We start from the raw sequence: 15110 nt of genomic DNA, 5'->3' as shown, positions 1-15110 counted from the left end.
TATGATAAGTAACATAAAGCAGAGTCACCACTCACATGTGCTGGTAAAAAAATATGTTACAGTGGGCAGACAATGAAAGGGCTGAGGCCCGACCAGACATTTTAACTCCAGCATCTCTATGTTAAAAAGCATTTCCTAGGCAATATTTAGCCTCTGAAAAAAATATGCAAGATCCAGCAATAAATCTGGCAAAAGTCCCCAACATTTTGTGCATACTTGTGCCCTCACCTGAATGTAGCACCGCCTTGTAGCCGTCGGAGGTAACTGCAGCTCACAAAATGTTTCATCAGAGGGCAAGTTTAGAGGAATCCAAAAGGCAGATGTCCATGGAAAGAGCCTCCGACTGCAGCAGGAAGTTTGGATGCTTCAAATTTGCATAGCTTCCAGTCCAACGTCCTCTCATGTACCGAACGCTCCCAAACGCTCTAAAGCCTTATACCCGGCAAGCCCTCACCGGATAGATCTCTGGCTCCCAGGTAAAGCCAAATACTGAGCATGCAAGCACTAGGATCACAGAGAGAGAGAGAGACAGAGAGCGTCGGAGAGCTGTTGTCTTGTTAAAGGCCTGAAACGGCTAGTGCCTAAGAGGGTCTGGACTTTCAGTTGTGACTGATTGTGAGAGGGGAAGATAAAGATTTTCTGCACCCAGCATGCCTTGCGATATACTTAGGCAAATGAGGTGAGAGCCCGACCAATCCCACGTCACTTCTCTGAATGCCTCCTCATCTGCATGAAGAGAACACTTTCACAAAGGAGCAGAGTGGCGCAGCGGAAGCGTGCTGGGCCCATAACCCAGAGGTCGATGGATCGAAACCATCCTCTGCTAATTTTGCTTGATTTTCCTTCCAAGGACCAAGCTGTCATTTCCACATAGCCAGAAAGGAAAAGTGCAAGCTTGTGCCAGCTATGTGAGAAAAGACTTCTCAACTATTTGTGTCTGTGTAATACAAGAGTGATCCTGAAAGGTGCAACCCTGTACTTTGAAAGTAAAGACACACAATTATAACCAAAAATGACTGGTGGGAGCTTCACACAACTTTCTGGGCATGCTTTGAATTTCATTCTTCCCTTTTTGTTCTGCTCTTATCTATCTCCTGGGCATTTCATGGAATGTTCTCTTTCTCTTCCCTGCTTTGCTTCCCATGCTGCCTATATATGCTCATTTCTACTATTTGTACTGTTGCTTTTCATTTCTTCTCTTCTGCACAACTTTGTCCTTGGTTTCAATCCCCAGTTCCTTACCCTCTGCAAAAAACGTTCTACTGCTTCTCATGTTGGTATCTAAACCAAATGCACCATTGAAGCTGGTGCAAGATAGTCATTGATTTCTGCAACGTAATATTTAGAACCGAGAGCTAACACATCAGAGGGCGTTGGTGGTATAGTGGTGAGCATAGCTGCTTCCCAAGCAGTTGACCCGGGTTCGATTCCCGGTCAACGCACTGAAAATACTTATATATTCTGCAAGCAGGATATATTGTAATGCAACATGTCACAAAATGGAAATTTCACGAACAGATTAATCAGCCATATATAAAAAAATAAACAAATACGTGGGCAAACATCTCAATCGCACCTTCTGCTACATACATTGTCCTAATATATGATAAGTTTCATAAAGCAGAGTCACAACACACATGTGCTGGTAATAAATTTGTTACAGTGGGCAAACAATGGAAGGGCTGAGGCCCGACCAGACATTGTAACTCCAGCATCTCTATGTTAAAAAGCATTTCTAGGCAATATCTAGCCTCTGAAAAAAATATGCAAGATCCACCGATAAATCTGGCAAAAGTCCCTAACATTTTGTGCATACTTGTGCTCTCACCTGAATGTAGCGCCACCTTGTAGCTGTCGAAGGAAACTGCTGCTCACAAAATGTTTTATCAGAAGGCAAGTTGAGAGGAATCCAAGAGTCAGATGTCCATGGAAAGAACCACTCACTGAAGCAGGAATGTTGGAGGCTTCATATTCGCATAGTTTCCTGTCCAACGTCCACTCACGTCCCGAACGCTCCCAAACGCTCAAAAGCCTCACACCGGGCAAGCCCTCACCGGGTATATCTCTGGCTCCCAGGTAAAGCCAAATCCTGAGCATGCTAGTGCTAGGATCACAGAGCGAGAGAGAGATGGTTCAAGAGCTACTGTCTTGATAAAGGCCTGAAACGGCTAGTGCCTAAGAGTGTCTGACTTTCAGTTATGACTGATTGTGAGAGGGGAAGATGAAGTTTTTCTGCACCCAGCATGCCTTGGGATATACTTATGCAAATGAGGTGAGAGCCAGACCAATCCCATGCTACTCTGCCTAATGCTCCTTATCTGCATAAAAAGAACACTTTCACAACGGAGCAGAGTGGCGCAGCGGAAGCGTGCTGGGCCCATAACCCAGAGGTCGATGGATCGAAACCATCCTCTGCTAATTTTGCTTGATTTTACTTCCAAGGACCAAGCTGTCATTTCCACGCTACCAGCAAGGAAAAGCGCAAGCTTGTGCCAGCTATGTGAGAAAAGACTTCTCAACTATCTGTGTCTGCTGAAATACAAGAGAGGGATCGTCAAAGGCTCCACACTGTACTTTGAAAGTAAAGGCACACAATAATAAGCATGAATGACTGGTGGGACCTTCAAACACTTTTATGTGGAGGCTTTGAATTTCATTCTTCCCTTTTTTGTTCTGCTCTTATCTATCTCCTGGGCATTTCATGGAATGTTCTCTATTTCTCTTCCCTGCTTTGCTTCCCATGCTGCCTCTATGTGTTCATATCTATTATTTGTATTGCTGCTTTCCATTCTTCTCTTCTGCACAGCTTTGTCCTTGGTTTCAATCCCAGTTCCTTACCCTCTACAAAAACTTTCTATTGCTTTTCATGTTGGTATCTAAACCAAATGCACCATTGAAGCTGGTGCATGATAGTCATTGAACTCAGGGTCCTAATGTTTAGAACCGAGAGCGCAGAGATCAGAGGGCGTTGGTGGTATAGTGGTGAGCATAGCTGCCTTCCAAGCAGTTGACCCGGGTTCGATTCCCGGCCAACGCAGTACAAATACATATATATTCTGCAAGCAGGATATATTTTAAAGCAACATTTCACAAACTGGTAATATAATTAAGAGGTTAATCAGCCATTATATAAAAAATAAACAAATATGTAGGCAAGCATTTCGATCGCCCCTTCTGCTATATTCATTGTCCTAATATATGATAAGTTTCATAAAGCAGAGTCACCACTCACATGTACTGGTAAAAAAATATGTTACAGTGGGCAGACAATGAAAGGGCTGAGGCCCGACCAGACATTTTAACTCCAGCATCTCTATGTTAAAAAGCATTTCCTAGGCAATATTTAGCCTCTGAAAAAGATATGCAAGATCCAGCAATAAATCTGGCAAAAGTCCCCAACATTTTGTGCATACTTGTGCCCTCACCTGAATGTAGCACCGCCTTGTAGCCGTCGGAGGTAACTGCAGCTCACAAAATGTTTCATCAGAGGGCAAGTTTAGAGGAATCCAAAAGGCAGATGTCCATGGAAAGAGCCTCCGACTGCAGCAGGAAGTTTGGATGCTTCAAATTTGCATAGCTTCCAGTCCAACGTCCTCTCATGTACCGAACGCTCCCAAACGCTCTAAAGCCTTATACCGGCAAGCCCTCACCGGGTAGATCTCTGGCTCCCAGGAAAAGCCAAATACTGAGCATGCAAGCACTAGGATCACAGAGAGAGAGAGAGACAGAGAGCGTCGGAGAGCTGTTGTCTTGTTAAAGGCCTGAAACGGCTAGTGCCTAAGAGGGTCTGGACTTTCAGTTGTGACTGATTGTGAGAGGGGAAGATAAAGATTTTCTGCACCCAGCATGCCTTGCGATATACTTAGGCAAATGAGGTGAGAGCCCGACCAATCCCACGTCACTTCTCTGAATGCCTCCTCATCTGCATGAAGAGAACACTTTCACAAAGGAGCAGAGTGGCGCAGCGGAAGCGTGCTGGGCCCATAACCCAGAGGTCGATGGATCGAAACCATCCTCTGCTAATTTTGCTTGATTTTCCTTCCAAGGACCAAGCTGTCATTTCCACATAGCCAGAAAGGAAAAGTGCAAGCTTGTGCCAGCTATGTGAGAAAAGACTTCTCAACTATTCGTGTCTGTGTAATACAAGAGTGATCCTGAAAGGTGCAACCCTGTACTTTGAAAGTAAAGACACACAATTATAACCATAAATGACTGGTGGGAGCTTCACACAACTTTCTGGGCATGCTTTGAATTTCATTCTTCCCTTTTTGTTCTGCTCTTATCTATCTCCTGGGCATTTCATGGAATGTTCTCTTTCTCTTCCCTGCTTTGCTTCCCATGCTGCCTATATATGCTCATTTCTACTATTTGTACTGTTGCTTTTCATTTCTTCTCTTCTGCACAACTTTGTCCTTGGTTTCAATCCCCAGTTCCTTACCCTCTGCAAAAAACGTTCTACTGCTTCTCATGTTGGTATCTAAACCAAATGCACCATTGAAGCTGGTGCAAGATAGTCATTGATTTCTGCAACGTAATATTTAGAACCGAGAGCTAACACATCAGAGGGCGTTGGTGGTATAGTGGTGAGCATAGCTGCTTCCCAAGCAGTTGACCCGGGTTCGATTCCCGGCCAACGCACTGAAAATACTTATATATTCTGCAAGCAGGATATATTGTAATGCAACATGTCACAAAATGGAAATTTCACGAACAGATTAATCAGCCATATATAAAAAAATAAACAAATACGTGGGCAAACATCTCAATCGCACCTTCTGCTACATACATTGTCCTAATATATGATAAGTTTCATAAAGCAGAGTCACAACACACATGTGCTGGTAATAAATTTGTTACAGTGGGCAAACAATGGAAGGGCTGAGGCCCGACCAGACATTGTAACTCCAGCATCTCTATGTTAAAAAGCATTTCTAGGCAATATCTAGCCTCTGAAAAAAATATGCAAGATCCACCGATAAATCTGGCAAAAGTCCCTAACATTTTGTGCATACTTGTGCTCTCACCTGAATGTAGCGCCACCTTGTAGCTGTCGAAGGAAACTGCTGCTCACAAAATGTTTTATCAGAAGGCAAGTTGAGAGGAATCCAAGAGTCAGATGTCCATGGAAAGAACCACTCACTGAAGCAGGAATGTTGGAGGCTTCATATTCGCATAGTTTCCTGTCCAACGTCCACTCACGTCCCGAACGCTCCCAAACGCTCAAAAGCCTCACACCGGGCAAGCCCTCACCCGGTATATCTCTGGCTCCCAGGTAAAGCCAAATCCTGAGCATGCTAGTGCTAGGATCACAGAGAGAGAGAGAGATGGTTCAAGAGCTACTGTCTTGATAAAGGCCTGAAACGGCTAGTGCCTACGAGTGTCTGACTTTCAGTTATGACTGATTGTGAGAGGGGAAGATGAAGTTTTTCTGCACCCAGCATGCCTTGGGATATACTTATGCAAATGAGGTGAGAGCCAGACCAATCCCATGCTACTCTGCTTAATGCTCCTTATCTGCATAAAAAGAACACTTTCACAACGGAGCAGAGTGGCGCAGCGGAAGCGTGCTGGGCCCATAACCCAGAGGTCGATGGATCGAAACCATCCTCTGCTAATTTTGCTTGATTTTACTTCCAAGGACCAAGCTGTCATTTCCACGCTGCCAGCAAGGAAAAGCGCAAGCGTGTGCCAGCTATGTGAGAAAAGACTTCTCAACTATCTGTGTCTGCTGAAATACAAGAGAGGGATCGTCAAAGGATCCACACTGTACTTTGAAAGTAAAGGCACACAATAATAAGCATGAATGACTGGTGGGACCTTCAAACACTTTTATGTGGAGGCTTTGAATTTCATTCTTCCCTTTTTTGTTCTGCTCTTATCTATCTCCTGGGCATTTCATGGAATGTTCTCTATTTCTCTTCCCTGCTTTGCTTCCCATGCTGCCTCTATGTGTTCATATCTATTATTTGTATTGCTGCTTTCCATTCTTCTCTTCTGCACAGCTTTGTCCTTGGTTTCAATCCCAGTTCCTTACCCTCTACAAAAACTTTCTATTGCTTTTCATGTTGGTATCTAAACCAAATGCACCATTGAAGCTGGTGCATGATAGTCATTGAACTCAGGGTCCCAATGTTTAGAACCGAGAGCGCAGAGATCAGAGGGCGTTGGTATTATAGTGGTGAGCATAGCTGCCTTCCAAGCAGTTGACCCGGGTTCGATTCCCGGCCAACGCAGTACAAATACTTATATATTCTGCAAGCAGGATATACTTTAAAGCAACATTTCACAAAATGGTAATATAATGAAGAGGTTAATCAGCCATTATATAAAAAATAAACAAATATGTAGGCAAGCATTTCGATCGCCCCTTCTGCTATATTCATTGTCCTAATATATGATAAGTAACATAAAGCAGAGTCACCACTCACATGTGCTGGTAAAAAAATATGTTACAGTGGGCAGACAATGAAAGGGCTGAGGCCCGACCAGACATTTTAACTCCAGCATCTCTATGTTAAAAAGCATTTCCTAGGCAATATTTAGCCTCTGAAAAAAATATGCAAGATCCAGCAATAAATCTGGCAAAAGTCCCCAACATTTTGTGCATACTTGTGCCCTCACCTGAATGTAGCACCGCCTTGTAGCCGTCGGAGGTAACTGCAGCTCACAAAATGTTTCATCAGAGGGCAAGTTTAGAGGAATCCAAAAGGCAGATGTCCATGGAAAGAGCCTCCGACTGCAGCAGGAAGTTTGGATGCTTCAAATTTGCATAGCTTCCAGTCCAACGTCCTCTCATGTACCGAACGCTCCCAAACGCTCTAAAGCCTTATACCCGGCAAGCCCTCACCGGATAGATCTCTGGCTCCCAGGTAAAGCCAAATACTGAGCATGCAAGCACTAGGATCACAGAGAGAGAGAGAGACAGAGAGCGTCGGAGAGCTGTTGTCTTGTTAAAGGCCTGAAACGGCTAGTGCCTAAGAGGGTCTGGACTTTCAGTTGTGACTGATTGTGAGAGGGGAAGATAAAGATTTTCTGCACCCAGCATGCCTTGCGATATACTTAGGCAAATGAGGTGAGAGCCCGACCAATCCCACGTCACTTCTCTGAATGCCTCCTCATCTGCATGAAGAGAACACTTTCACAAAGGAGCAGAGTGGCGCAGCGGAAGCGTGCTGGGCCCATAACCCAGAGGTCGATGGATCGAAACCATCCTCTGCTAATTTTGCTTGATTTTCCTTCCAAGGACCAAGCTGTCATTTCCACATAGCCAGAAAGGAAAAGTGCAAGCTTGTGCCAGCTATGTGAGAAAAGACTTCTCAACTATTCGTGTCTGTGTAATACAAGAGTGATCCTGAAAGGTGCAACCCTGTACTTTGAAAGTAAAGACACACAATTATAACCAAAAATGACTGGTGGGAGCTTCACACAACTTTCTGGGCATGCTTTGAATTTCATTCTTCCCTTTTTGTTCTGCTCTTATCTATCTCCTGGGCATTTCATGGAATGTTCTCTTTCTCTTCCCTGCTTTGCTTCCCATGCTGCCTATATATGCTCATTTCTACTATTTGTACTGTTGCTTTTCATTTCTTCTCTTCTGCACAACTTTGTCCTTGGTTTCAATCCCCAGTTCCTTACCCTCTGCAAAAAACGTTCTACTGCTTCTCATGTTGGTATCTAAACCAAATGCACCATTGAAGCTGGTGCAAGATAGTCATTGATTTCTGCAACGTAATATTTAGAACCGAGAGCTAACACATCAGAGGGCGTTGGTGGTATAGTGGTGAGCATAGCTGCTTCCCAAGCAGTTGACCCGGGTTCGATTCCCGGTCAACGCACTGAAAATACTTATATATTCTGCAAGCAGGATATATTGTAATGCAACATGTCACAAAATGGAAATTTCACGAACAGATTAATCAGCCATATATAAAAAAATAAACAAATACGTGGGCAAACATCTCAATCGCACCTTCTGCTACATACATTGTCCTAATATATGATAAGTTTCATAAAGCAGAGTCACAACACACATGTGCTGGTAATAAATTTGTTACAGTGGGCAAACAATGGAAGGGCTGAGGCCCGACCAGACATTGTAACTCCAGCATCTCTATGTTAAAAAGCATTTCTAGGCAATATCTAGCCTCTGAAAAAATATGCAAGATCCACCGATAAATCTGGCAAAAGTCCCTAACATTTTGTGCATACTTGTGCTCTCACCTGAATGTAGCGCCACCTTGTAGCTGTCGAAGGAAACTGCTGCTCACAAAATGTTTTATCAGAAGGCAAGTTGAGAGGAATCCAAGAGTCAGATGTCCATGGAAAGAACCACTCACTGAAGCAGGAATGTTGGAGGCTTCATATTCGCATAGTTTCCTGTCCAACGTCCACTCACGTCCCGAACGCTCCCAAACGCTCAAAAGCCTCACACCGGGCAAGCCCTCACCCGGTATATCTCTGGCTCCCAGGTAAAGCCAAATCCTGAGCATGCTAGTGCTAGGATCACAGAGAGAGAGAGAGATGGTTCAAGAGCTACTGTCTTGATAAAGGCCTGAAACGGCTAGTGCCTAAGAGTGTCTGACTTTCAGTTATGACTGATTGTGAGAGGGGAAGATGAAGTTTTTCTGCACCCAGCATGCCTTGGGATATACTTATGCAAATGAGGTGAGAGCCAGACCAATCCCATGCTACTCTGCTTAATGCTCCTTATCTGCATAAAAAGAACACTTTCACAACGGAGCAGAGTGGCGCAGCGGAAGCGTGCTGGGCCCATAACCCAGAGGTCGATGGATCGAAACCATCCTCTGCTAATTTTGCTTGATTTTACTTCCAAGGACCAAGCTGTCATTTCCACGCTGCCAGCAAGGAAAAGCGCAAGCGTGTGCCAGCTATGTGAGAAAAGACTTCTCAACTATCTGTGTCTGCTGAAATACAAGAGAGGGATCGTCAAAGGATCCACACTGTACTTTGAAAGTAAAGGCACACAATAATAAGCATGAATGACTGGTGGGACCTTCAAACACTTTTATGTGGAGGCTTTGAATTTCATTCTTCCCTTTTTTGTTCTGCTCTTATCTATCTCCTGGGCATTTCATGGAATGTTCTCTATTTCTCTTCCCTGCTTTGCTTCCCATGCTGCCTCTATGTGTTCATATCTATTATTTGTATTGCTGCTTTCCATTCTTCTCTTCTGCACAGCTTTGTCCTTGGTTTCAATCCCAGTTCCTTACCCTCTACAAAAACTTTCTATTGCTTTTCATGTTGGTATCTAAACCAAATGCACCATTGAAGCTGGTGCATGATAGTCATTGAACTCAGGGTCCCAATGTTTAGAACCGAGAGCGCAGAGATCAGAGGGCGTTGGTATTATAGTGGTGAGCATAGCTGCCTTCCAAGCAGTTGACCCGGGTTCGATTCCCGGCCAACGCAGTACAAATACTTATATATTCTGCAAGCAGGATATACTTTAAAGCAACATTTCACAAAATGGTAATATAATGAAGAGGTTAATCAGCCATTATATAAAAAATAAACAAATATGTAGGCAAGCATTTCGATCGCCCCTTCTGCTATATTCATTGTCCTAATATATGATAAGTAACATAAAGCAGAGTCACCACTCACATGTGCTGGTAAAAAAATATGTTACAGTGGGCAGACAATGAAAGGGCTGAGGCCCGACCAGACATTTTAACTCCAGCATCTCTATGTTAAAAAGCATTTCCTAGGCAATATTTAGCCTCTGAAAAAAATATGCAAGATCCAGCAATAAATCTGGCAAAAGTCCCCAACATTTTGTGCATACTTGTGCCCTCACCTGAATGTAGCACCGCCTTGTAGCCGTCGGAGGTAACTGCAGCTCACAAAATGTTTCATCAGAGGGCAAGTTTAGAGGAATCCAAAAGGCAGATGTCCATGGAAAGAGCCTCCGACTGCAGCAGGAAGTTTGGATGCTTCAAATTTGCATAGCTTCCAGTCCAACGTCCTCTCATGTACCGAACGCTCCCAAACGCTCTAAAGCCTTATACCCGGCAAGCCCTCACCGGATAGATCTCTGGCTCCCAGGTAAAGCCAAATACTGAGCATGCAAGCACTAGGATCACAGAGAGAGAGAGAGACAGAGAGCGTCGGAGAGCTGTTGTCTTGTTAAAGGCCTGAAACGGCTAGTGCCTAAGAGGGTCTGGACTTTCAGTTGTGACTGATTGTGAGAGGGGAAGATAAAGATTTTCTGCACCCAGCATGCCTTGCGATATACTTAGGCAAATGAGGTGAGAGCCCGACCAATCCCACGTCACTTCTCTGAATGCCTCCTCATCTGCATGAAGAGAACACTTTCACAAAGGAGCAGAGTGGCGCAGCGGAAGCGTGCTGGGCCCATAACCCAGAGGTCGATGGATCGAAACCATCCTCTGCTAATTTTGCTTGATTTTCCTTCCAAGGACCAAGCTGTCATTTCCACATAGCCAGAAAGGAAAAGTGCAAGCTTGTGCCAGCTATGTGAGAAAAGACTTCTCAACTATTTGTGTCTGTGTAATACAAGAGTGATCCTGAAAGGTGCAACCCTGTACTTTGAAAGTAAAGACACACAATTATAACCAAAAATGACTGGTGGGAGCTTCACACAACTTTCTGGGCATGCTTTGAATTTCATTCTTCCCTTTTTGTTCTGCTCTTATCTATCTCCTGGGCATTTCATGGAATGTTCTCTTTCTCTTCCCTGCTTTGCTTCCCATGCTGCCTATATATGCTCATTTCTACTATTTGTACTGTTGCTTTTCATTTCTTCTCTTCTGCACAACTTTGTCCTTGGTTTCAATCCCCAGTTCCTTACCCTCTGCAAAAAACGTTCTACTGCTTCTCATGTTGGTATCTAAACCAAATGCACCATTGAAGCTGGTGCAAGATAGTCATTGATTTCTGCAACGTAATATTTAGAACCGAGAGCTAACACATCAGAGGGCGTTGGTGGTATAGTGGTGAGCATAGCTGCTTCCCAAGCAGTTGACCCGGGTTCGATTCCCGGTCAACGCACTGAAAATACTTATATATTCTGCAAGCAGGATATATTGTAATGCAACATGTCACAAAATGGAAATTTCACGAACAGATTAATCAGCCATATATAAAAAAATAAACAAATACGTGGGCAAACATCTCAATCGCACCTTCTGCTACATACATTGTCCTAATATATGATAAGTTTCATAAAGCAGAGTCACAACACACATGTGCTGGTAATAAATTTGTTACAGTGGGCAAACAATGGAAGGGCTGAGGCCCGACCAGACATTGTAACTCCAGCATCTCTATGTTAAAAAGCATTTCTAGGCAATATCTAGCCTCTGAAAAAAATATGCAAGATCCACCGATAAATCTGGCAAAAGTCCCTAACATTTTGTGCATACTTGTGCTCTCACCTGAATGTAGCGCCACCTTGTAGCTGTCGAAGGAAACTGCTGCTCACAAAATGTTTTATCAGAAGGCAAGTTGAGAGGAATCCAAGAGTCAGATGTCCATGGAAAGAACCACTCACTGAAGCAGGAATGTTGGAGGCTTCATATTCGCATAGTTTCCTGTCCAACGTCCACTCACGTCCCGAACGCTCCCAAACGCTCAAAAGCCTCACACCGGGCAAGCCCTCACCGGGTATATCTCTGGCTCCCAGGTAAAGCCAAATCCTGAGCATGCTAGTGCTAGGATCACAGAGCGAGAGAGAGATGGTTCAAGAGCTACTGTCTTGATAAAGGCCTGAAACGGCTAGTGCCTAAGAGTGTCTGACTTTCAGTTATGACTGATTGTGAGAGGGGAAGATGAAGTTTTTCTGCACCCAGCATGCCTTGGGATATACTTATGCAAATGAGGTGAGAGCCAGACCAATCCCATGCTACTCTGCCTAATGCTCCTTATCTGCATAAAAAGAACACTTTCACAACGGAGCAGAGTGGCGCAGCGGAAGCGTGCTGGGCCCATAACCCAGAGGTCGATGGATCGAAACCATCCTCTGCTAATTTTGCTTGATTTTACTTCCAAGGACCAAGCTGTCATTTCCACGCTACCAGCAAGGAAAAGCGCAAGCTTGTGCCAGCTATGTGAGAAAAGACTTCTCAACTATCTGTGTCTGCTGAAATACAAGAGAGGGATCGTCAAAGGCTCCACACTGTACTTTGAAAGTAAAGGCACACAATAATAAGCATGAATGACTGGTGGGACCTTCAAACACTTTTATGTGGAGGCTTTGAATTTCATTCTTCCCTTTTTTGTTCTGCTCTTATCTATCTCCTGGGCATTTCATGGAATGTTCTCTATTTCTCTTCCCTGCTTTGCTTCCCATGCTGCCTCTATGTGTTCATATCTATTATTTGTATTGCTGCTTTCCATTCTTCTCTTCTGCACAGCTTTGTCCTTGGTTTCAATCCCAGTTCCTTACCCTCTACAAAAACTTTCTATTGCTTTTCATGTTGGTATCTAAACCAAATGCACCATTGAAGCTGGTGCATGATAGTCATTGAACTCAGGGTCCTAATGTTTAGAACCGAGAGCGCAGAGATCAGAGGGCGTTGGTGGTATAGTGGTGAGCATAGCTGCCTTCCAAGCAGTTGACCCGGGTTCGATTCCCGGCCAACGCAGTACAAATACATATATATTCTGCAAGCAGGATATATTTTAAAGCAACATTTCACAAACTGGTAATATAATTAAGAGGTTAATCAGCCATTATATAAAAAATAAACAAATATGTAGGCAAGCATTTCGATCGCCCCTTCTGCTATATTCATTGTCCTAATATATGATAAGTTTCATAAAGCAGAGTCACCACTCACATGTACTGGTAAAAAAATATGTTACAGTGGGCAGACAATGAAAGGGCTGAGGCCCGACCAGACATTTTAACTCCAGCATCTCTATGTTAAAAAGCATTTCCTAGGCAATATTTAGCCTCTGAAAAAGATATGCAAGATCCAGCAATAAATCTGGCAAAAGTCCCCAACATTTTGTGCATACTTGTGCCCTCACCTGAATGTAGCACCGCCTTGTAGCCGTCGGAGGTAACTGCAGCTCACAAAATGTTTCATCAGAGGGCAAGTTTAGAGGAATCCAAAAGGCAGATGTCCATGGAAAGAGCCTCCGACTGCAGCAGGAAGTTTGGATGCTTCAAATTTGCATAGCTTCCAGTCCAACGTCCTCTCATGTACCGAACGCTCCCAAACGCTCTAAAGCCTTATACCGGCAAGCCCTCACCGGGTAGATCTCTGGCTCCCAGGAAAAGCCAAATACTGAGCATGCAAGCACTAGGATCACAGAGAGAGAGAGAGACAGAGAGCGTCGGAGAGCTGTTGTCTTGTTAAAGGCCTGAAACGGCTAGTGCCTAAGAGGGTCTGGACTTTCAGTTGTGACTGATTGTGAGAGGGGAAGATAAAGATTTTCTGCACCCAGCATGCCTTGCGATATACTTAGGCAAATGAGGTGAGAGCCCGACCAATCCCACGTCACTTCTCTGAATGCCTCCTCATCTGCATGAAGAGAACACTTTCACAAAGGAGCAGAGTGGCGCAGCGGAAGCGTGCTGGGCCCATAACCCAGAGGTCGATGGATCGAAACCATCCTCTGCTAATTTTGCTTGATTTTCCTTCCAAGGACCAAGCTGTCATTTCCACATAGCCAGAAAGGAAAAGTGCAAGCTTGTGCCAGCTATGTGAGAAAAGACTTCTCAACTATTCGTGTCTGTGTAATACAAGAGTGATCCTGAAAGGTGCAACCCTGTACTTTGAAAGTAAAGACACACAATTATAACCATAAATGACTGGTGGGAGCTTCACACAACTTTCTGGGCATGCTTTGAATTTCATTCTTCCCTTTTTGTTCTGCTCTTATCTATCTCCTGGGCATTTCATGGAATGTTCTCTTTCTCTTCCCTGCTTTGCTTCCCATGCTGCCTATATATGCTCATTTCTACTATTTGTACTGTTGCTTTTCATTTCTTCTCTTCTGCACAACTTTGTCCTTGGTTTCAATCCCCAGTTCCTTACCCTCTGCAAAAAACGTTCTACTGCTTCTCATGTTGGTATCTAAACCAAATGCACCATTGAAGCTGGTGCAAGATAGTCATTGATTTCTGCAACGTAATATTTAGAACCGAGAGCTAACACATCAGAGGGCGTTGGTGGTATAGTGGTGAGCATAGCTGCTTCCCAAGCAGTTGACCCGGGTTCGATTCCCGGCCAACGCACTGAAAATACTTATATATTCTGCAAGCAGGATATATTGTAATGCAACATGTCACAAAATGGAAATTTCACGAACAGATTAATCAGCCATATATAAAAAAATAAACAAATACGTGGGCAAACATCTCAATCGCACCTTCTGCTACATACATTGTCCTAATATATGATAAGTTTCATAAAGCAGAGTCACAACACACATGTGCTGGTAATAAATTTGTTACAGTGGGCAAACAATGGAAGGGCTGAGGCCCGACCAGACATTGTAACTCCAGCATCTCTATGTTAAAAAGCATTTCTAGGCAATATCTAGCCTCTGAAAAAAATATGCAAGATCCACCGATAAATCTGGCAAAAGTCCCTAACATTTTGTGCATACTTGTGCTCTCACCTGAATGTAGCGCCACCTTGTAGCTGTCGAAGGAAACTGCTGCTCACAAAATGTTTTATCAGAAGGCAAGTTGAGAGGAATCCAAGAGTCAGATGTCCATGGAAAGAACCACTCACTGAAGCAGGAATGTTGGAGGCTTCATATTCGCATAGTTTCCTGTCCAACGTCCACTCACGTCCCGAACGCTCCCAAACGCTCAAAAGCCTCACACCGGGCAAGCCCTCACCCGGTATATCTCTGGCTCCCAGGTAAAGCCAAATCCTGAGCATGCTAGTGCTAGGATCACAGAGAGAGAGAGAGATGGTTCAAGAGCTACTGTCTTGATAAAGGCCTGAAACGGCTAGTGCCTACGAGTGTCTGACTTTCAGTTATGACTGATTGTGAGAGGGGAAGATGAAGTTTTTCTGCACCCAGCATGCCTTGGGATATACTTATGCAAATGAGGTGAGAGCCAGACCAATCCCATGCTACTCTGCTTAATGCTCCTTATCTGCATA

General features: G+C 44.1%; 7 non-coding genes across 7 annotated transcripts; all 7 read left to right on the top strand.

The window, feature by feature from the left end:
- The first annotated feature begins 1370 nt into the window (after positions 1 to 1370).
- TRNAG-CCC (transfer RNA glycine (anticodon CCC)) lies at positions 1371 to 1442 on the top strand. Its single transcript has one exon. It is a non-coding gene; the product is annotated as a tRNA-Gly (tRNA).
- A 1523-nt stretch (positions 1443 to 2965) lies between these two features.
- Positions 2966 to 3037, top strand: TRNAG-UCC (transfer RNA glycine (anticodon UCC)). Its single transcript has one exon. It is a non-coding gene; the product is annotated as a tRNA-Gly (tRNA).
- Positions 3038 to 4566: 1529 nt separating this feature from the next.
- On the top strand, positions 4567 to 4638 carry TRNAG-CCC (transfer RNA glycine (anticodon CCC)). Its single transcript has one exon. It is a non-coding gene; the product is annotated as a tRNA-Gly (tRNA).
- Positions 4639 to 7763: 3125 nt separating this feature from the next.
- On the top strand, positions 7764 to 7835 carry TRNAG-CCC (transfer RNA glycine (anticodon CCC)). Its single transcript has one exon. It is a non-coding gene; the product is annotated as a tRNA-Gly (tRNA).
- A 3124-nt stretch (positions 7836 to 10959) lies between these two features.
- TRNAG-CCC (transfer RNA glycine (anticodon CCC)) lies at positions 10960 to 11031 on the top strand. The gene has a single exon. It is a non-coding gene; the product is annotated as a tRNA-Gly (tRNA).
- Positions 11032 to 12554: 1523 nt separating this feature from the next.
- Positions 12555 to 12626, top strand: TRNAG-UCC (transfer RNA glycine (anticodon UCC)). The gene has a single exon. It is a non-coding gene; the product is annotated as a tRNA-Gly (tRNA).
- A 1529-nt stretch (positions 12627 to 14155) lies between these two features.
- TRNAG-CCC (transfer RNA glycine (anticodon CCC)) lies at positions 14156 to 14227 on the top strand. Its single transcript has one exon. It is a non-coding gene; the product is annotated as a tRNA-Gly (tRNA).
- Positions 14228 to 15110: the final 883 nt, after the last annotated feature.

The sequence above is a fragment of the Lissotriton vulgaris genome, chromosome 9 (assembly GCF_964263255.1).
Source record: "Lissotriton vulgaris chromosome 9, aLisVul1.2, whole genome shotgun sequence".
In the NCBI taxonomy this organism is placed as follows: Eukaryota; Metazoa; Chordata; class Amphibia; order Caudata; family Salamandridae; genus Lissotriton; species Lissotriton vulgaris.
Note: the sequence above shows the minus strand (reverse complement) of the source record. Positions and strands in the feature narration are given on the sequence as shown.